A 22,043-nucleotide genomic window follows, 5' to 3' on the forward strand; every position below is an offset into this window, starting at 1 on the left:
TCACTACCCAAAGTCTAATGTCCTTACTTTACTGTTGGTTTCCTGGACAAAAGCTTATTTGGAATCAATTTCTAATTTCTCTGGCTGAGAGTTCCCCAGATTCTGATTTAGCGGTAACCTATATAATAAGGGCACCTCTCCTGGGAGGAATGCCCTCAAGACCCAGTGGTCAAGTCAGAGACCCTGCCATTTTTCAGCCTCATAGATTGGGAAGATTCATTTCTGGAAGCAGGGTTAATGACGAGACTGTGTTTAAGAGTCTGGCTGCCTGCCTGGGTTCTGCACCATCAGGTTTTTCCACAATTCCCTTATTTCAGACTGAGGGCTAATTGCATCTAATGTGCAACAAGGCACTCAGGAAACAATCTACCAGTTCTGTTCTTCCTTTGCAAAGTGGAGGAGCTGCCAGTCCTCTTTAGCTGCTCTGTGCTCTGCTCTCTGAACTGGTGCAAACCTGTCACAGGTAAGAGGGAATTTCACGTCCTACTAGCACTCTCTCTGGGAGCAGACATTAGTGGTTCTCTGATGTCACACATGCCTCTCTGTCATTTACAAAAATTCCCCTTTCTGTTACTGGCAACATTAGTTTGGCTTCACTGGAGAGCATTAGCCTGGCTGGACTGCTGAAAACAGTCATCAATAATTTTATAGCCGGGAACACTAATTTCTGTTTGCAGACCTAATGAGTGTTTTATAGCTAATTCACAGGGGGCATTTGCTCAGAGAACATATGGTACAGTACACAGATTTTTGTCTTTTAAAAGTCATCCTCTCACTGCCGTAATTTTTAAAATCAAAGTAATAACATCATAATGTATCATGTGATACACATGGCTTATGATGAAATAAATAACCTCCTGGCCCTACCCCCAACTAACACCATTTTCCAAGCCCTGGTGAATTTCTAAGACCATACTACCAGCAGCTTTTCCACATACAAGCCGCCTGCCTCAGCTTATGCTGTGGAATTTCCTAAAATCTCTGAGGTTCACAAATGCCAACCAAACAGTAGCTGGCCTCGACATGTCCTGTATCTCTTGCTAAGTGGTCCTGAGCTGGCTTCAAGTGATGACCGGTTTCACCCTGCATTGTATCTCCCATCAGGTGGCCCCAAGCCTGGCATAAGCTACAGCCAGCATTGTTTTGGGGAGTAGCTTCAACTAAGTAGCCATAAGCCCAGCACGAGTGCAGGATGGCCTTGGATCACATTGTAGTGCCCACCAAAAGCTCCCAAGCTCCTCCAAGCCCAGCACAAGTGGTAACCAACTGCAGGTAACTTTTTAGCTCCCACCAGATGGCCCCAAGCTAGGTACAAATGGTAGCTAAACTTGGTCTTCACTGGAGCCCCTTCTAAGAGGCTATAGAACCAACACACCCAGTGGCTGGCTTCAGACCATGCCAGGCACCACCCAACCAGCTCCACAAATAGCACACCTGAAGGGAAGAGCCCTGCTAAAGAGATGCCCCCCCCCCCCGTGGGATCACCTCTGTACAATAGCTTCTCCACTGTAGTAATAGCCAGTCCTCATAGTCACTCAGCCTCATGGTCATTTCCACCCACTGATGTGCCAACAGCAATCAAGGCTCAACTGCAACAGGAGGGCACACACAAGGGACACTCCTGGAACACCTAGCTCAGGTGAACAGGGAGACAAGGCCACTGGCCCTCACAGGATACCTACTACCTAAGACCACTCTGCCAACACTGGGAGACATAGCAGATCTACCTAATATATAGAAACAAACACACAGAGCCAAAACAAGGACACAAAGAAACATGTCCCAAATGAAAGAAAAAGATAAGACTCCAGAAAAATAACAAAACAAAATAGAGACAAGCAAGCTACCAGATACAGAGTTCAAAACACTGGTTATAAGGATGCTGAACGAGCTTAGGGGAAGAACAGATGATTTCCGTGAGAACTTCAGCAAAGACATAGAATGAAGAATACATTAGAGGGAATCAACAGATTAAATGGAGCATAGGACTGAATCAATGACGTGGAAGACCAGGTAGGGAAAAACACCTGATCAGAACACCAAAAAGAAAAAAAAAAAAAAGGATAGTTTAAGGGGCCTCTGGGACAACACCAAGCATACCAACATTCACATCATAGGGGAACCAGAAGAAAAAGAGTAAAGGATTCAAAACCTATTCCAAGAAATGACTGAAAACTTTCCTAACCTGGCAAATGAACTAGACGTACAGTCAGTCCCTAACAAGAGGAACCCAAAGAGGCCCTCACTAAGACACATCATAATAAAAATGACAAAGACTAAAGACAAGGACAGAATCTTAAAATAGCAAGAGAAAAGCAGTTAGTTATGTACAAGGGAGCTCCCATAAGACTGTCAGGTGACTTAACAGAAACTTTGCAGTCCAGAAGGGATTGGCACAAAATATTCAAAGTGATAAAAAACAAAAACCTACAGCCAAGATTACTCCACCCAGCAAGGCTATCATTTAGAATCTGAGAAAGTTTCCCAGACAAGAAGAAGCTGAAGGAGTTCTTCACCACTAAACCTGTAGTATAAGAACTGTGAAAGGGACTTCTTTAAGTAGAAATGATAAAAAATATAAGAAAATATAGGAAAGAAATTCTCACTGACAAAGGCAAACATTTAGAAAAAGTAGACCAACTATAAAGCTAGTATAAAGGTTAAAAGGCACAAATAGGAAGATCGTGTATAATTACAATAATAAATCAAGGGATACATACAGACACAAAAGTTAAAAATGACAAAAACACAAATGTGGAGGGGGCAAGTAAGAAATTGTGGTGATTTTAAAATGTGTTCAAACTTAAGTAACCATCAACTAAAACAGAATACTATAAGTGGGATTTATTCTCAGGATGCAAGTCTGGTTCGGTATCCCCACCACATCCATTAATGTGATATGCCACATAAACAAAATGAAGGGTAAAAACCATCTGATCATATAGATAGGTGCAGAAAAAGCATTTGACAAAATCCAGCACCCATGTATGATAATTGTCAGCAAAGTGGGGATACAGGGAACACACCTCAACATAATAAAGGTCATTATGACAAACTCACAGCTAACATCTTACTCAATGGTGAAAAGCAGAAAGCTTTTAAGACCGGGAACAAGACAAGGCTGTCCACTTTCACTACTGTCACTCAACATAGTATTGGAAGTCCTAGCCACAGCAATCAGATAACAAACAAACTGAAAAGAAAAAGTAAAAATGTCATTATTTGCAGATGACATGATACCATATTTAGAGAACCCTAAAGATTCCACCAAAAACTATTAGAATAAATGAATTCAGTAAAGTAGCAAGATACAAAATTAATATTCAGAAGTTGGTTCCATTTTTATACACCAATAATGAGCTGTCATAAAGATAAATTAAGAAAACAGTCCCACTTACAACTGCATCAAAAAAGAAAATATCGAGGAATAAATTTCACCAAAGAGATAAAGAACCTGTATTTGGGAAACTATAAGACACTGAAGGAAGAAACTGAAGATACAAATAAGTGGAAGGCTATACTGTGCTCGTGGATAGAAAGAATAACATTGTTAGATGTCCATATTATTTAAAGCAATCTACAGATCCAATGCAGTCCCTCTCAAAATATCAGTGACATTCTTCACAGAACTAGAACAAATAATCCTAAAATTTATATGGGACCCCAAAAGACCCCAAATAGCCACAGCAGTCTTGAGAAAGAACAAGTTGGGAGTTCTCACGCTACCTGATATAAAGCTATATTACAAGTATATAGTAATAAAAACAGTATAGTACATAAAAACCATCACACAGATCAATGGAACAGAATAGAGAGCCCCCAAATAAACCCACAACTATATGGCCAATTAATCTATGACAGTGGGTGCAAGAATATACAACGGAGTAACTGGACAGATACATGCAGATGAATGAACTGGATCACTTTCTTATACCATATACAAGAATAAACTCCCAATGGATTAAAGACTTAAGTGTAAGACTTGAAATCATAAAACTCCTAGAACTTAGGCAGTGTACTCTTTGACACAGCTGTTAGAAATTTTTGGATGTCTCCTTGGACCAGGGAAACAAAAGAAAAAGTAAACAAATGGAACTATACCAAGCTAAAAAGTTTTTGCAGAGCAAAGTAAACCATCGATAAAAGGAAAAGACAACCTACTGAATTAAAGATATTTGCCAATAATACATTTGATAAGGGTTAATATCCAAAATATATAAGGAATTCATATAGCTTAACTTCAAAAAACAACGGAATTAAAAATAGGCAAAGAACCCAAATAGATATTTCTCCCAAGATGGCCAATAAACATATGAAAGGATGCACACTATCACTAATCATCAGGGAAATGCAAATTAAAACTACAATGAGAGATTACCTCACACCTGTTAGAATGGTTGCCGGCAATAAATCAACAAGTGTTGAAGATGTGAAGACAAGGAAACCCTAGTGTATGGGACTGTGTTAAAAATAGAACCATTTGACCTAGCAATTTCACCTCTGGGTATTTATCCGGAGAAATCCAAAGCTCTTTTCAAAAAAGATTCATGCCCCCCTATGTTCACTGCAGCATTATTTACAATAGCTAAGATATGGAAGCAACTTAAATGTCCATCAGTAGATGAATGAATAAAGAAGAGGTGGTACATATATACAATGGAATATTACTTGGCCAGAACGAATGTAATCTTGCCTTTTGCAACAACATAGATGCACCTGGAGGGTGTTATGCCAAGTGAAATAAGTCGAGCAAAGAAAGAAATACCATATGATTTCACTTGTATGTGGCATCTGAAAAACTAAATGAACAAAACAGAAACAAACTCAAAGATACAGAGCAAACTGATGGTTGCCCAATGGGAGAGGGGCCGGGGGGGTTGGATGAAAAAGATGAAGGGATTAAGAAGTATAAATTGTCAGTTATAAACGTAGTCACTAAAGTGCAGGACAGGGCATATAGTCAGGAATATTGTACTAACTGTGTATGGTGTCAGATGGGTATTACTTATTGGGGTGAGCACTTTATCTAATATATACTCCTGAAACTAATATTATATTTCATATCAAGTGTATTTAAAAATAATTTAAGTAAATAAAAGTAGATTTATCTGACTTATGAGGGGCAGGAATAAACATTAATGAATAGCAAGAGAAACTTGATACCTCATACACAAAAATTAATTAAGATGACCATAGACAAAATAGGAAAGCTATAACTATTAAGTTTCGAGAAGACGATGAAGGAGAATATGCCAGAACCACGGGGGTCATTGAGCAGGAAGGGGCAGGCAGGAAGGAATTCTGTGGTGTGAAGGAATGGTCTTTATTTTGGTCTGGGTGATGGTAACTGGAGTGTACATATTTGTCAAAACTCATGGAACTATACATTTAAGATATGTACACTTTACTGTATGCAAATATTTCTATAAACCGTCAGCATCAAAAACAGTACCTGCTTTTCTGCTGGCAAAACTTTAAATTGTGTATTCAAACGTATACTGAGTGTCTCCTCTGTCCCAGGTACTGTGCTAAAAGCAAAAAATAAGCTCTCAAAAACATTAGGGAGATAGATAATAAACGTAAAAAAGCAAATAACTACATATACCATTATTATAAGCTATAAAGATGCGTGAAAAATCCAGCCAGAGCAGGAAAAAAATTTAAAAGCCTTGACAATCAAAATAATTTCTACTGGATTTCAAGATACCGAATGGCTTCCCTCTCCTGGAAAATGGGCTTTCTTGTTCCTGCTGGCAGAGCCCAGTGTTGGAATTAGTTCTGTTCCCTGCGCTGCCCAGGGAGCTGAGAGGATACATTAACTAGGTCTCAGAGTTAGGGCTTGGGCAATAGAAAATTGTAATATGAGCAGTCCACAGAACATCCCCAGATAAGTGGCATGCACTGAACAGCTAACTGGACTCTCCAAGCTAGAGAAAGGTCCCCTCTTACCTGGCAGGGGCCCCACGGCCTCCACGACTGGGAGGGACAACGTGGCCTGCAGAAGGAGCTAGAACAAGGGGCAGGGCGGCCAACGGCGGTGCCGACTGCAGTCGTTCGCTGAACGCGCTCTAACTGGGCAGGCGACTGACTTCACCCCGTGAGCCCATTCCTCTCCTGCAGAAATCGGGGCTTTGGGAACTGGAAGGACCTCTTCCAGCCCAAAAGCTTTGATCCCTAGCCTCGCTGGCCCCTTTCACCTCTCCCAGAAAACCGAAGTTTGAGATCAGAGCAGCGCATCAGGAACGCCGTGTGCTGACGGAAGAGCCCTCTTCTGTGTGAGCACATGGAAGCAGGAGGGGTCGAAGGGAAACCGAACCAAGGATCCCAGCCACAGCACCGTCACCCCACACGACTCCAGGGGGGTGGGCGCCAGGTGCTCCGCAAGCCCTGCCACCCCCTCGCTGGAAGATCTGGGAAGTCCCGAAGGGCGGGACTGCACTCAGCAGACGGGTGCGGGGACCAACCGTGTCCTCTCCTAAAATGACCAAGTTGAAGCCCCCCCAAGAATGTGACCTTACTTGGGAGTTGGGCTGTGGCAGATGCAGTTAGTTCACATGAGGTCATGCTGGGGTCAGGTGGGCTTGAATCTGACTGGTGTCCTTATGAGAAGGAAAATCTACAGACAGGTACACAGGGAGGACGCCAGGTGAGGACGAGGCGGAATCGCGCGATGCACCTGCGAGCCGGGACTGCTGGCGACGGCTAGCAGACCACCGGGGCGGCCACGTGCGGGGAGCAGACGGTCCCTCAGCGCTACCGGGCGGAGGCCACAGTGCCAGCATCGTGGACTGCCGGCCCCAGACCTGAGACCACCGGCTCTGCTGCTGCAGCCACTAGCGTGTGGCACAGTGCTCTGTCCTGGCAGCCCTGGCAAACAAATACGGGGGGGCACATGCATAAAGGGAAACCCGGCCATGGCAGCTGGGCTGGCTCCCTAACTCTCCCTCCCTTCCTCAGCCCATAACACCGGTTACCTTAACCTGCAGGAAATTTACCCTTTGGGTACCTGAAAAAAGGCACCACTCCAATGCTTTGCTAAACACTACGTTTTCTCTTTTTTAAAGGAAAGCCCTTCTTCGGTAAAACCCACCAAATATTTACTGAGCCTTTATTTACCAGAGGTCTTTAGACAGTGTCTGAGCCTTAGCTGTCAGACTTTACTCAGGTCCCCCTATGACTGCGCTAAAGAGGCATGGGGCTGCAAGGGCCACCCTCAGTGTCAAAGTGGCATTTAGTCAAAAATCCGAATTACTACCAAGTCTGCAGATGCTGTTGGAAAAAAAAGAATATGAGAACATTTTACAAGGCAGCCTCAGTCCCACAGAGGTACATCGTAATTATAACTGTTCAGGGCTATCGGAAAACCACAAGCAGAATTGATTTTTAGTGTGCTTGCTGCTTCAGAGAGGCGCAGAATGACAGGAAGGTTTCTCATACGTCGCTAGGCCAACACCAAACTAATTACAGGGTCTGACTTGAATAATCAGAAAGTGTCACAGGAACTACAGGTCCCTGCTGGGGAGGTGAACACCCTGTCCTGAGTCATTAGGAGCAGAAGCAGTTTAGGGGGAAATAGAACAGAGCCCAGTGCGCCAAGAACAGGAGGTACCTGGCTGCGATGATGTGGGAGGAATACAGTGTTGGCGTCTCTGAGAAGAACTGGGACTTATTCTGGTTTTCAAATCATGGCACAGTTTTAATAATCTCTGGCAGTGGCCCTTTTTACATTTAAAAATAAATCTATATGGTTTTATTAAGACAAAAACTGATGGTGTGGTATGAAGTTTACATTTAAACAAAATTTTCACAGAAACCACACATGCCTGAAAAGACTTCGCAGTGGAGTTCTAGATGCAGGCCTGGATGATGTCAAGAACGGATGGATCTTGTGAGTCAAGACAGAATTATGGGTATTAGTTAATTCTTCGGATTAAAAAAGAATTTTTGTTTTGTTTTGTGTTTTAAAGTAAACCATTGCTCCACTATGAAAGTTTAATCTTCTCCTGAAACCAGGGCTTTGGAAATAATCCAACTAATGGAGTGCTTCGATGAACTTGAGCCGAGAGAGACTGAACCCTGCCACCAATGGTTTCAGAGTTCAAAGTGCAAAAACAGAGAGGCTCCAGGAGTTTTCCACCCTAAGAGCATGGGCCCTTCTCTTTACTCTCACTCCTCCTATGCCACCCTGTTACCCTCCCCAAATACCTCAGCCAGTGGCTTGGATGGACAAGCTAATATTTATAACTTGATAATTGAACAAGAAAGGGTCTTGTCAATTTTAAGAATCAGCACCTCTAAGACAGAATGACCTGCCTCAGCATCCACTCCAGTGAAAGACTTCCCCTTCCCAACCAGTTTCCATCCCCAAATGGCAGCTTTGCTAACTTATCAACTGGCCTATTTCTTTGTCGGGAACAGCAGTAAGTAAGCTCAGGCAGGGGACACATTGGCTTATACGTTTCAGGCACTCACAGTTTTTAAAAAGTCTCTCACAGTCCTTATTTAGATTGCCAAGGACATTTTTTGAAAAGAAAATATTCTGGACACAGAGCTGAATCATTAGCAGCTGTTCTTTCCGTTGTTTCCCCATTTCCCCCGTCAGGCCCTAGTTTTAAGAGAAACGATTCTACCAATTTCCCTTCCTTCCCACCTTATCCTTCCCAGCCCCAAATAACACACCAGTAATAGCCCAAACCCACACATGCTACACTGTAAAGATGCAGAGTGAACACTGTCGGGAAGAAGGCTGGGGCTGCGGAGACGCTCTGATCCACAGTACCTTGCTGCTCCCCCACATGCCCATCTACAAGTTTTGTCCTTCAAGAAATGCTGGCTTACAGACACAGAGAGAAAACTACCTTATATGTGGAATCTGAAAATGCCAACTACAGAGAAGCAGAGAGTAGAACAGTGGTTACCAGGGGCAAGGAGGCGGGAAATGGGAGATGCTGGGCAAAGGGGACAAGGTTGCAGTTTGTAGGATGAACAGCCTACAGGTTTAATGTACAGGACGTGAGTTAATGTTCCTGGATTGTGTACTGGCCATTTGCTGAGAGTAGATTTCAGGTGCTCCCACCACACGCACAAAAAACGGTTGTACAAACTTCCATTTATAAGATAAGTCCTGGGGATGTAATGTACAGCACGGTGACTGCAGTTAACAATACTGTATTGTATATCCGAGAGTTGCGAAGAGAGTAGGCCTTAAATGAAGACCAAAAAACCCAAACTAAACCAACTGATAAGCAAAAGCAAAGAAACACAAAACACAGCCCCTGCCTTCAAGAGTCTAGTGAGGGAAAGAAACAAGCTAACTTCGAGTAAATAAAATCAAACTCTTGGTCTGTACGGCACATAAAATGTAGCTACTATGTGAAGATATGTTAATTAGCTTGGCTACAGTAATCGTTTCACTAGTACAGCAAATCATCGTGTTTCTACTTTAAATATGTACAATTTTATTAAAAGATACTGAATAAAGAGTTCTGGGCGAGGACAGTTTGTAATCACTCATGCAAATTAAGAACTGGAAATACAAAAAGTCTCAAATGCATTAAGCATGATAAAACTTTGATGAGTTGTATGTGTATCATTTCCTACGTAACTTTTTTGAAACTGTACTTTGGAGAAATTTGTCATAAACATTCAAAGCTAATGTATCAGGTTGTCATCAGTAAATACTAAAATCTAAGAAAAAAAAAAAAAGAAAAAAAAAAGAAACCCTGGCTGTGTTTAACTGGTTCGCAAAATTGCCAGTTGACTCTCACGAGCCAGGAGGAGCAGGGTCCAGCACACGAGTCACAAAGGCAAAAGGAAAACCCTGGGAGCCAGGTTTTCACAATCTACTGAAGTTGCCGCTTCCACGAGAATCACTTTGGCTGCCGGCAAAATGTCACCAGTCAGTGAACCACAGAGCCTGTGGGATTTCAGACTAATGGGAAGAGCACTCGAGTCCGTATCTCCATACGTAATTTCTTAATCAACAGACGCTTAACAACACGATTCGATGAACATTTTGACTTTGAAGAGTTAGAGCCCATTTCTTTCAATTCTAAAACTGGAAAGTAAAAAGAGTGTACACCTTTGTATATGTGGAATATAAATACTCCACACACACACACACACACGCATATAGAAGGGAATCAAATCCACAATATTTGGATAAACAAAAAGTTCGTCTATTTTAGTATTAATGACTGACTCTGTCTTACCAACGCTGCGGGAACTATGACCTCAGGTGACCCACTCACGCAGTGTTGCCTGCGTAGGACAGTTTCCTACTGATAACCAGGAGCAAGCGAACACCTGCCGGGACCGTCAGAGCTCAGGCCAGTCCTGGTACAGTATGTAATGAAAAGCACCTAAAAGAGCCGGTGGCGTAGTGCCCGGCCTTCACAACCTCGAACTAACCCTAGCCGTAATTTGAGATGGCACAGAGTTTCAGTGAAAAACAATTTAAGGGAAATCAAGTGCTCGTTTAAACAATTTTAGACTTCACCAGTCAATGATTTTAGAAAGTCAGCATCATCCCTTATAATATTTCAGAGAAGATCAATGGAAAGGTCACTGGATTCAGAGTTGAAGGACCTAGATTCTGGTCTTGATTCTGCTACTACCTACCTGAGCGATGCTGGGTAAGTAATGTCACTTCTATGCACCTTAGTTTCCTCATTTCTAAAGTAAAAGTGTTGCACTAAATAATGGCCTTTAAAAAAAAAAAGCAGCAATCAACCTCTATAATCAAAAGAATATGTCCCATGATGAATTAAAAACTTAACAAATATATCTTCCGTGTTACTCCCTAGAACAACCATTAAGACCCTCTTACAGATTTTCAAAGTCACACTCTCCTTTGTTCTTCTGGACAAACACTGTGATTCCTCTAGTTTCCAAATGTGTATTATAAATCTTCCCTTCTAAAGCTTGTGTACTTGCGAGAACAAGGCTCTCTTTTCCTGCGGATCATAAAGCAGTTCCCCAAAGGGGCTGGGGTGCGAGGCATAGGATATATTCAGGTACAAAAGATAACTTCTGAGGCTGATGTGTTAGAAGACAGGGCGTGGTGGTCCCAGCCCTGGGCGGGCGAGTGCTCTCGTTCCACCTTTTGGCAGTGTGGTTCTCATAAATGGCTAAGTCTTGTTTTAAAATTCTGAGTCTGTGGTCTTTTTTTTCAACACTTCAATTTTTAAAAATCTACAGTTTTAAGCCTGTTGTGCCTGAGATCAAACAATGACAATTACCACCCCTAAATATAGTAATAGCTACTCCTAATCAAAGCACTGAGCCTGGCACTTTACATACACTATTTTTTTGCAATTTAGCAGCCCCTTGAGGTAGGTATTATTGCCACAGTTTCATACGTGAAGCAAATGAGGTCCCGAGAAGCTGAATGCTGTGCTCAAGGACCCAGGTTGGGCAGGATAGTAAGTGTATAACCTCCCTTATGCTACCTGCCACTACAATAAAACCCCAGCATGGCCAGGTAAGACTGAGGCCTGTCTTGGCTTGGAGTGGGGGAGAGAGCCGTGGAACAGCTTGGAGGGATTCAGTGCCTGGTGAATTCAGTTAACACTCTCATGAGACAGTTGGGAGCAGGGATGCTTATTCTGAAGTGGCCAGTGTGACACTTAGCAAATAAAGCTTTATTGTTAACATATAAAAAAGGATCCAACCCAGTAAGGATTGTCCAACACACTGTCGAACCCAGTAAGGATTTCAATGCTAAGCTAAACACTATATGTGCTAGAATAAGACTGGAATATCACTTGTGAGAAAAGCATGGAAAATGTCTGTAGATGCTCTGTAGATCTCACAGCTGTGTGAAAATACAAGTAGTAATTAAGAAATTACCTGAACAAGCTCTCAACTAGCTACTAACTGTGACCCAGATTTAAGCGTGGAAACAATTCTATGATAATGCCAAACATTGGCACAGATGTGATGTAACTAGAATGGTTACACGTTGCTGGGGGGCAGTGTAAGCTGAAAACTATACAAACATGCAAACCTTTTGACCCAGCAATTGCAATCCTAGGTATATACCTCATAGAAATGCGTCCCTATGATACTAAAGTCATGTATGACAGTGTCCTTGGGAGCTTTCTATAGTAGCCTTAGACCAGAAACAACTCAAATTCCCATTATCAATAGGATGTATAAACAAATACTGGCACATTCTACAGTGGATGCTCTATTCAGCTATGAGAATTAACATAGCCACACTGAACAACATGGATGAAACCACAAACATCATACTGAGCAAGGAAGCTAGATACAAAAGCGCACACTATGATTCTGTTTATATAATGTTCAAAACCAGGCGAAACTAATATACAGTATTAGAAGTCAGGAGGTGGTGACATATGGGAAAGAGGAAGGGGGCAGTCACTGCACAGGGCCTTGAGAGGGCTTCTAAGAACAACTGCAGTTCTATGAGATAGGGATTGTTAGTCCCACTTTTCACAGATGAGGAAAGGGACTTCTAGAGGGGTTATGGAAACACACCCAAGGTTTACTTATTTATATAGTAGTGGCTTTAGCCAGAATTCTAGGCCAGACCCAAGTCTTCTCATTCCTGTCTTCACTAGTATCACACATAGTGGGCTTCTCTTTCCGCACCCAGCACCCCTTTCCTCTCCTGGTAAGAGCCGCCCACTCAGCCTTTGGGAAATGAGGCTCCCGTTGTTCCATGTGGCCCTGCTGGGGATACACACCACAGCAGCCCCCCCACAGCTGAACCACTGACCCCACCTGTGCTCATCAGACTCTGAGGGATGGGAAGCTTGGGTAGGGTGATGAATGATGGGTGCAAAGTGTAGGAACTCGGTGGTAAGATCAGCAGCAGCCAAGTGTGAGACTGTCCACGAGTCTGAGATCTTCCGGACGCAAGTTCAAGGAAAGCAAGAGCACGACAGATCCCCCCCACTGCGATATCCTCACCCTGAAGCACAGTGCCCGGGACGTGGTAGAAGCTCAGAAAATACTGATCAATGAATGAATGAGTCCACGGAGGGGCTGCATTTCATATTCTTCCTATGACTTGATAGCTTAGCCTTTTCTTTAGATTATGTGAACTAGCTGCTATTTTCCCAGTGATTGCCTTTGCAATGCCAGTTTCTCTTGCTTGCAAGCAAAGAATCCTATCTGACGCCTATTATTTCCACAGAATTGTTACATGTGCCATAGCACTTGAGGACACCACCTTGTGGAGTTTCTTTTTTTGTAGCGATACACATTACCCATTATCCTTACCTAAAAGGAGGAAGCTGATTGAAAACACCTCAGCTGGAACATCAAGGAACCATATAACCTCTTAGGAGAATTTATTAAGTGGCACAAGGTCCCCATGAAAAAGGCTAACCACCTACAATACGTGGGGAACTAGTTTATTTCTATACTGTACTTGACTCATCCTAAATTCAGACCAGTTTCCACATGTTTTATCCAGGGAAAGTCATGAAAATGAAACCAGTGCAAGCGGCGTATGAGTTCACAGGAAATGCTAACATTTTCTCAGAAAGGGGTGGGCTGATTGTTTCTGAGAAAAGATACTAAGATATAAAAATCAATAGTGTACCAGAACCAATTTCAGAGAAATCATATGCCTTCTTGCTTTGACTTGCAGATCCCTGAAGGTGAAAAAGGCTGGAGCTGATGCAAAAAGAGTGCATTAATGACGGTGATGAGTGTGCCAAGTCAACGGTCTATGAATAAAGTTTCTTAAGTCTACAGCGTCTGGGACATGGACCAACAAAATGCACCATTCCCTCAGGAGATACACAGCCTGGTTTTCTATATTTGAGACACAGAGAAATTATAGCTGTTTGTCCAATATGGGAAGCTAAATAAAAGCAACTTTTAATATGTTTTAAATATTTTAAATGTTTTTTTTTAAATTGATTTCAGAGAGAGGAAGGGAGGGGGAGAGAGAGAAACATCAATGATGAGAGAGAGCCATTGATCGGTTGCCTCCTGCACCCCCCCCACTGGGGACTGAGGCTGAAATCCGGGCATGTGCCCTGGCTGGGAATTGACCCCTGACCTCCTGGTTCATGGGTTGACGCTCAGACACGGAGCCAAGCTGGCTGGGCAAAAGCAAGAAACTTTTCCTTACCCTTGACACATATATATGAAAAACTTCTTTGATCCAACCCCAAACTCTGGAAACTGGGAAGTTTGAGCTATTAGAGACAAAATTATTCATATCCAGCCTTTTATGGGTTGAGATTCCATGCAGGTTAAAATATAATCAGTATAATACACTAATCACAGCTAAGGCTACCTACAAAAAGACCCATACTATCTGACAGATTACAGAGTTGTCCTTATGTGTACAACTGGTATACTATGTGTATACCTCATGTCAAATAAAGACTCAAGAGGCCCCCAACATTCACATTACAACAAAATGCTACTGTAACACATGATTGTGGTGTAGGTTTCGGTGATGACATTTTGAAGGGGGAAGCACCAACTACCTTTTTTTTTTTTTTAAAAAAAAAAACAAAACAAAAATTAAACTGCATATCATATTGGGATTTTGTAAGTTTTCCCTAATGTTCTCATTCTGTTCCCATCAGGATATCACCTTACATTTAGATAGCATTATCCCCTTGGGCTCCTAAAGACTGTGACGGTTTCTAAGACTGTCCTTATTTTTGAAGACCTTGAGAGTTTTGAGGAGTACTTATTAGGTATTTTGTAGAATGTACCACAATTTGGGTTTGGCTGATGTTTTTCTCATGGTTCGACAGCATTTATAGGTTTTTCAGGGGAAGATCACAGAGGTCAAATGTCATTCTCATCACATCATATCAAGGGTATACACTATTAACATGACTTCTCACTGATGGTGCTAACCTCAATTACCTGGCCAACGTGGTATTGATCAGGTTTCTCCACTGTAAGCCACCCCCACCTCCCTTTCCAAACTTGGACTCCTTTGGAAGCAAGCCACCAAGTGCAGCCCATGCTTAAGAGGAGTTATGCTCCACCTCTGTGAGGGCAAGTCACTACGCAAATTATTTGGAATTCTTGTATGGGAGATTTGTCTCTTCTTCCCATTTATTTATTTATTCAATCATATATTAATATCTAAGGGACTCTTGTATATTTATTCATTCTCCGGGGTACTATTCAGTTCTATGCTATTTTTTTGCTCAAACTGTTCCGGCTTTAGATATTGAGAGCTCTTTCAGTTGGCTCCTGTGCCTTCTGGCATATTCCCCCCCCCTTTTTTTTTTTTTCATTTTGAAGGCCAATTACTTTTTATTTTTAAAAGAGAAGGATAGATATCTGTACTTTTGGATGGCTTATGTATGGAAACACTGAAGAACTATGTTGACTCTTTTAATCCTTAGTAAATACAGAGCTCTGGTATCATTTTACAGCTAATCCACAGGATTAAGATTGCCCTCATTTACTTTGTCATTCATTTATGGGATAACCTCGTCTGGTGCCAGTGTGTTAGAGGATTGAAACTGTGCATTAGTTTTCTAAAGCCACTCCCAGTCCATGACTGATATTAATTCAGGCTGAAAGGCAAGGTCTTTCAGAATAAGGCCGTCCACCAGAGGTGGCGACGGTGAAATAGACTCTGCTAGGACTTTAGCCTTTGTATGGCCACTCTGCTCACCACCTTCACCTTGCACTTTCAAATTAAATTGCAGCTTCACAATCACAGGTTGGAACCACTACACTAGCTGGAACCAGCTGCTAGGTTGGAGGTCCAGGGGTAAAGCAGAAAGAATGCAGAATTATTCATCCTTGGGGACCCAGGAGAGTTCTAGGTGTCCTGTGATCCTGCTTATTGGGCAAAGTGCCCAGCAGGTAGTATGTTTATAAAAATGTCTGAAGGGCTATTGCATTTAAAGAAATGAATATTTAAGTATATGTTTTCTTCTAGGCATTGTACTGGATAGTGATACACATTTTCTCATCCTCACCGTAACCTTGTGAAGTAGGTATCATTGTTGTTTTGTTATAGGGCGGTTAAGTCATGGACCTGGTGATGGCAGCCTGCATGCTAGGTTACCTGAATAAGCTGGGACTCATGGTTATATAATCTTACAGTTTCCTCAAAGGAAGCACATTGTGCCAAGTGTGGGCAGTGTAAGCCTCAGGTCTATTTAAGGCCACACACTGGCTGGTTTGGTTTCACTCCATTTATAAGGAAGGAAAGGGGTTATATGTGTGCAGCGGGCTTCTTCCTGCTCCCACGAGGCTCTGAGTTTGTTGTGATCGAGCACTCAACAGCTGCAGGGCTCGAAGGAAACCTAACGGTGTGCTAGGTAAAAATGCCACATGATGTTTCTCTCTTGTACAGTAGTCTTCCCAGATGGTAGTTCTGCTCCAGTGAGAGGCTTAGCATTTTCAGAGGTAGCCTATTTCTTCCATAACCACACCATCAAATTCTTCCTTCTATACAACAATAAACTTTGTAGCTTCCATGCGGGGGTTTAGACTCTGCCCCTTGGGAAAAAGCTCTCAGGCTGCTTCCACGAGCCTGCCCCAGCAGCTTCCTGGAGTCAGGCTGGCACCGGGTCAGCTACTGCGTGTGCTGCGGAAGCCTCAGGGGAGTCCCCTTCCCAGGAAGGCAACCACAGAACTGACATGCAATGTATTCAAAATTCAATTTATTAACACATACCTTTGTCCTGAGATACCTAAGATCGGATGTTTACTTGTGATGAATAAATAGTAGCTGTTTACTTCCCTTAGGCCCTTTACTTCTCTTAATGGCATCAGAATCAACCTTTTGAAGCTCTTAAGAGACATTTCAGTCCACTGTGTTCATGTAAAGCGCGTCTATGGGTGAGGGTGAGATCACAGATTTCTAAGTGTCTGTCAGATTCAAAGTTTGAAACAAACAAGGCAAGGAGATCTTGGACCTGCCTGCATATGAAGCAGTCTTGAAGCAGAATGATGACTTACTGGCAAAAGACAAGGAAGTTTAAAGACTGCCACTGGGGAAGAAAATGCGACTGATTTCATTTCCTTCTGATATAAATAGCAGGTGCTCAGATGCACTGAGCTAAAAAACAAGTGAGAGAGGGAGAAAAGAAGTAGTTCTACCAACTGCCAGGAGCTTAGAAACAGGAGATATATTTTTATTCAAGTTCTTTTTCCCTTGGGGATCAGATCTCAAGTTTTAATTTAATTTGGCTTGAAACTTTGACCCAGTGAAAGGTACTGTCAGAGCAGGAAGAGAGCACATGAAAACCAGCATCACCGAAGACTGCCCGTGATGGGAAGCACACAGTCTAAGGAACTATTGTCTGAAGTGTAATAGCTCTATGGTTTCATTCTAGGAATGCAGTGTTTTAGGCAACGGCTGTATAATGAATGGTCCCCAGCTGCTCTCATAGTAAAAGTCCCTGAGCAGGGGAAATGTCATTCCTGTAACAGATGAACGAAAGTAAACTAATATCAGAAGAAACATCAACAGTGTCTTCCCTCCAGAAATGGTCACAGGGCATGGGGCCCTCGGAGGGGCTGTGCTTGGTTTAATGCTCTGCTGTTGCCATCTTGAGTATGATAATTTTTAAATGAGGGGCTCCACATTTTTATTTTGCCTGGGATTCCACAAATGATGCAGCCAGTCTGCAGTGGTTGTGATGCTTTGGAAAGGTCAATTGATGTTGCATAATAATCTAAATCAAATGTAAGTTTCTTTTATCAAGGTTGTGAGATCAAGGTCCTTTCTAAAAGGGAAATAAAGGTGGCATTTTAGGTTGAGAAAGAGAATCATGAGGTTTTAGAGACTGGTAATCCTAGAGACCATGGTTACTAACAAGCAGAATTTGGCCCAAGGTTGTATCACATTGAAATGTTTAGTTGGAGGTGGAGACTATTTAGAATTGTCTTGAAGTTGTCAATATATAGGGTGCCCCAGAAAAATGTACACACACTTAATAGCTGATAGCTCAATTGATATTTATTTCTTTTCAGATTTAACCTATTGGAATTAATAATTATTCAAAGTGTGTATACATTTTTTGGGACACCCTGTATATGACACAATTGTGCTGGTTACTATTAATGTCCCCTTCTCTTAGTTATTCATTTGATAAGCATTAAATAAAATGTTAACTGGCTTTTCCCAAGTTCATGTGTCCAGAGGGCAAGACTGCAGGTCTCTCCTTGTGGCCTCAGCAGGAAAGCATAGTATGAACTGTGGTGGTGGAGTCATGGCAAGACAGAAGTTTACAAAGTTTCTTTCCTTTTCTGGGGAATCTAATCAACCCAAGAAGAAAGACAAAGATACCGGTATCAGTGGTTCCCCAACTGAACAGCTCAGATCACCCTACAGTGAAACCCACAGATGATAAGCACCAGCCACACACTTGAAGATCTTAATCTTCTTGCTAGTGTCCCACTTTGTGGTTGCAACAGTTTTATTAAAATATTATACACACGTACCACACAACTGGTTCATTTAAAGTGTATAAGGTAATGGTTTTTAGTATATTTGGAGTTGTACAACTATCGCCACAACCAACTTTACAACATTTTCATCACTCCAAGAGATAACGAATCCTGAGCAGTGACTCTCCATTCCCCCACTCCCCCAGCACTGCTGAGTGTGAGCAGACAACCAAGGATTATCAGACACCTGAGAAAAGTCACTACTGTAAAAGAGAGACAGAAATACATAAGAAAGCTAATCAGAGGGAACATTATTAACCTGGGAGAAGGAAATGCCAAAAACCCACATCCCAACTATCACTTATATCCTTAGATAAGTTACTGTAACTATGAAATAAAAAATATGATAAGTAAGAAAGAGGTCTTAGCAAGTAAAATTATAATAGTAGAAATGAATGACTCAATAACAAGGTTCTACGAAAATATGAGTAGCAGTTCCAGTTTTCAAATGAGGATATACAGGGAGAGAGAAGAGAGCAAACAGAGGCAAGGAACTCATCAAGAAAATGTTTTAGACCTAAAAACAAACAAAAAGGAAAAATTAAAGAAAAAATAAAAAAAATTTCTTAGACCTGAGTGCGTAGACTGAAAAGGCCCACTGAGTATACTTTACAATGGATGAAACTACAAGCCACTCCAAAGCACTTTATCAGGAAAAAGAGAAGGTTTTCAAACTTTTAGACTGATGGAGAGTCGGGGGGGGGGGGGAGGGAGGGTGGAAAGTGTCATATGCAGAGGATTAGGATACAGAATGGCTTAGGACTTCTCAACAGCAACCTGGGGAGCCTGAAGACAATGGAATAATACCTTTAAAAACCTAAAGCAGTGATTTTCAACCTTTTTCATCTCAGGAAACACATAAATTAATTATTAAAATTCTGTGGCACACCAAAAAAATATACTTTTTGCCAATCTGACAAAAAATAGGTATCATTTTGATTTACACACAAAAAAAAGTAATTACCTACCCTTTGCTGTAAAGTGACTTTTTAAATAATCAGGTGCCTATACTTGCATAGAAGGATTTCTGGTACCAAGAATTAACCAATCAGATGCAGCCTTGTTATGTGATACATGTGACCAAGAAGATGCAACTCTATTATATGACCTATATATTTATGGTTCAAGATAGGGTGTTCACACCAGATGGCTATTGTTGTGTTGGCTGTTGTCATTTTTTGACAGTCTAAGGGAAAAGAGGTCAGTGCCCCTGACTAGTCAGGTACTGCATGTTTTAAAAATTCTTGTGGCACACTGGTTGAAAATCACTAACCTAAAGGGAAACGATTTCCAAGATAAAATTCTATACCATGCTAAACTATCTTACGAGTGAGCTTAGCAAAAAGACATTTCAGACATGCAAGATCTCAAAAATTTATTTCCCACCAATCCTTTGCTAAAAAAATACTGGAAGACTTTGCTCCACAGAAACAAGGGAACACGAAGTAGAAGGTATGAGAACTATGAAGCAGGGGAGCCAACGTCAGAAACAAAGGGAATCCCCAGAACAAGGTGAAGCAAGTTCCCAGGAGGACAGCTGTGCACAGGCAGAGACAGCCGACGGGATCAGGTCACTCTGGGGAGAGGTTCTTCAGGTGGCTGACAGGACAGTGATGCACAATGTCTGATGCATCTGAACCAATGAGACATGCGTGAAGAGCTTGAGATTCAATTAGTAAGAAGTACGTAGACAACTAGGCAAAGGAAACATAACAGAGCATCATTGTGGGGAAAAATACCAGGAAAAGTAATGATACTTTACAACAGGGCACAGTTGTGAATAGTGTTTATGACATAATAAGGTAAATAACAATCTAACCAAAATCACCACGCACCTCTATGAGGAGGGTGGAGGGAATGAGAAGAGTTAGTGAGACAGGTGATAAAAGGGAGCTATATTATTTTCTTCCAGCAAAAACAAAAAACCCCAGCAAAGAGCGTTTTGTTTAGAGATGATGGGGAGCAGAGGTTACCACCCCCAAAATGCCTCTTTGGGATATTGATTATTTTAAGCTGATTATTTTTAAGGCCTAGAATGCTACAGTTTAATCTGAACTAAGTGTGGTAGAGAGGCCCATTTGATCAAAGTCCCCTCTGTGTTCCATCATCCCTAGATGGCCCAGCAAATATTTGTTTACTAAACATTAACTCTTTTCATCTCCCCAAGAACTACTTTACTTCCCTTTGAAATCCCAGGTCCCTCCTCCCTCCCCCCCCTTAGTCCAGAATGACATATATACCTCATTTGGCTTTACTGTCTTTGGAATTCTTCATACTTATGTGACTTCCCTGTGTGCACATCTTAAAACTTGATTTTCTCCTGTTAATCACCTTAAGTCATTTTAATTATTCAACCAGCCAGAAGAACCAAGAATGGAAGGGGGAGTTTTCCCTCCCCTACAGAGAGGAAAAAACCAAATAGTTAGATAAAAAGGTAAAAATGATTACCCTTGACGAAGAGGAAATGGGGTAGGGAGTGAATGGGATATTTTTTAAAATCAAAGATATACTCAGGAAAAACATGAAAAGAAGTATGAAGAGAACAGTTAGTACCATAGAAACATGTATGATATGATATAAAGCAGCATTTACGCTGGGATTACAATCACATAATGAACGTAGGGAGCCTGACTGGGGTTTACAAAAGCACTAACCATTCTATCAAGGTGATGGGATTAAGAATAACTACTTTCTTTTCCAAATTCCCTAGAGTATAAAATTCCTATATAGCTTTCATAGTCAGAAAATGAATTCACAGAGCTGAAAAAGTTTACTCCTTAACATAGACTGAAAACTGGTTCAGAATTACTTCTATTTTTCAAATCCAAGATTTCGAGTTATAAAGGAAAGACCCTGGGCAGCTGGGCTTTCTTTCTTTCTTACTCTTTGTTTTCCTTCCAAGTCAGCATCGGGAATATGATGAACCAGTCTTCTAAAAGTGATCAACTAATTAAAGGTAATGGTTGTATTTATTTCTTCCCTCAGTGCTATGAATCTCTGATACAGCCTTTTTTAACACAATAAAAATAATACTTTGCCAAGTCTGAGGAAACAAGAAAAAAAACCCTCCAAATATCCAAAGTTAATTCTACCTGAACAAAGAAATGCTAACCTTTTATAATTTGTAGTGTGAGGCATTTATATTAGGATGACTTTCATTTTAATGTTTAAGAAATGAAACAAAATGACCTCTGCAGTCCAATTCTTGAAACACCTCAAGCAACATTCCAAACAGTCCATCAGATTTAAAAATAAAATAATTTAAAATATTAATACCTTTTCATTGCAAATGAAATACATGATTTAAAAAAATCAGTAAACTATTTAATAGGAGAAAAGCATTAAAACCATCAGACCTAGTTCTACAGCTCAAAGCTGCAAAATCATAAATGCTGCTTGTCTCTCTTCAAGTGAAAATGACTACTGAGAAAACTTAAATTTCTTTGACCAATATTTGCACAAACCTTTTTTCTTTTTTAATCTATAGGATGATCTGTTTCAAACCCACTCCCACAGAGGAGGCTTTTAGTTTCAGGGGTAAATGATCCTGTGGGTGGTATTTTGATGGAAACAGTCTAAACAATTACTTAAGAAGTTGAAAAATCTGCCTCATTAAA

The 22,043-nt window shown here is 41.4% G+C and overlaps 1 protein-coding gene and 1 long non-coding RNA gene across 4 annotated transcripts in view; one reads left to right on the top strand and one right to left on the bottom strand.

The window, feature by feature from the left end:
- The window catches only part of LOC308564147, a 55,494-nt gene extending 45,811 nt beyond the window's left edge, over positions 1-9,683 (top strand). Inside the window, exon 4 of the long non-coding RNA XR_013999899.1 lies at positions 7,811-9,683. This is a non-coding gene — a long non-coding RNA (uncharacterized lncRNA). The remainder of the gene's footprint in view (positions 1-7,810) is intronic.
- Positions 1-22,043, bottom strand: part of PIP5K1B (phosphatidylinositol-4-phosphate 5-kinase type 1 beta) — a 266,167-nt gene that overhangs the window by 22,581 nt on the left and 221,543 nt on the right. The window lies entirely within an intron of this gene.

Source organism: Miniopterus schreibersii (genome assembly GCF_964146895.1).
Source record: "Miniopterus schreibersii genome assembly, chromosome: 11".
NCBI classification, from domain to species: Eukaryota; Metazoa; Chordata; class Mammalia; order Chiroptera; family Miniopteridae; genus Miniopterus; species Miniopterus schreibersii.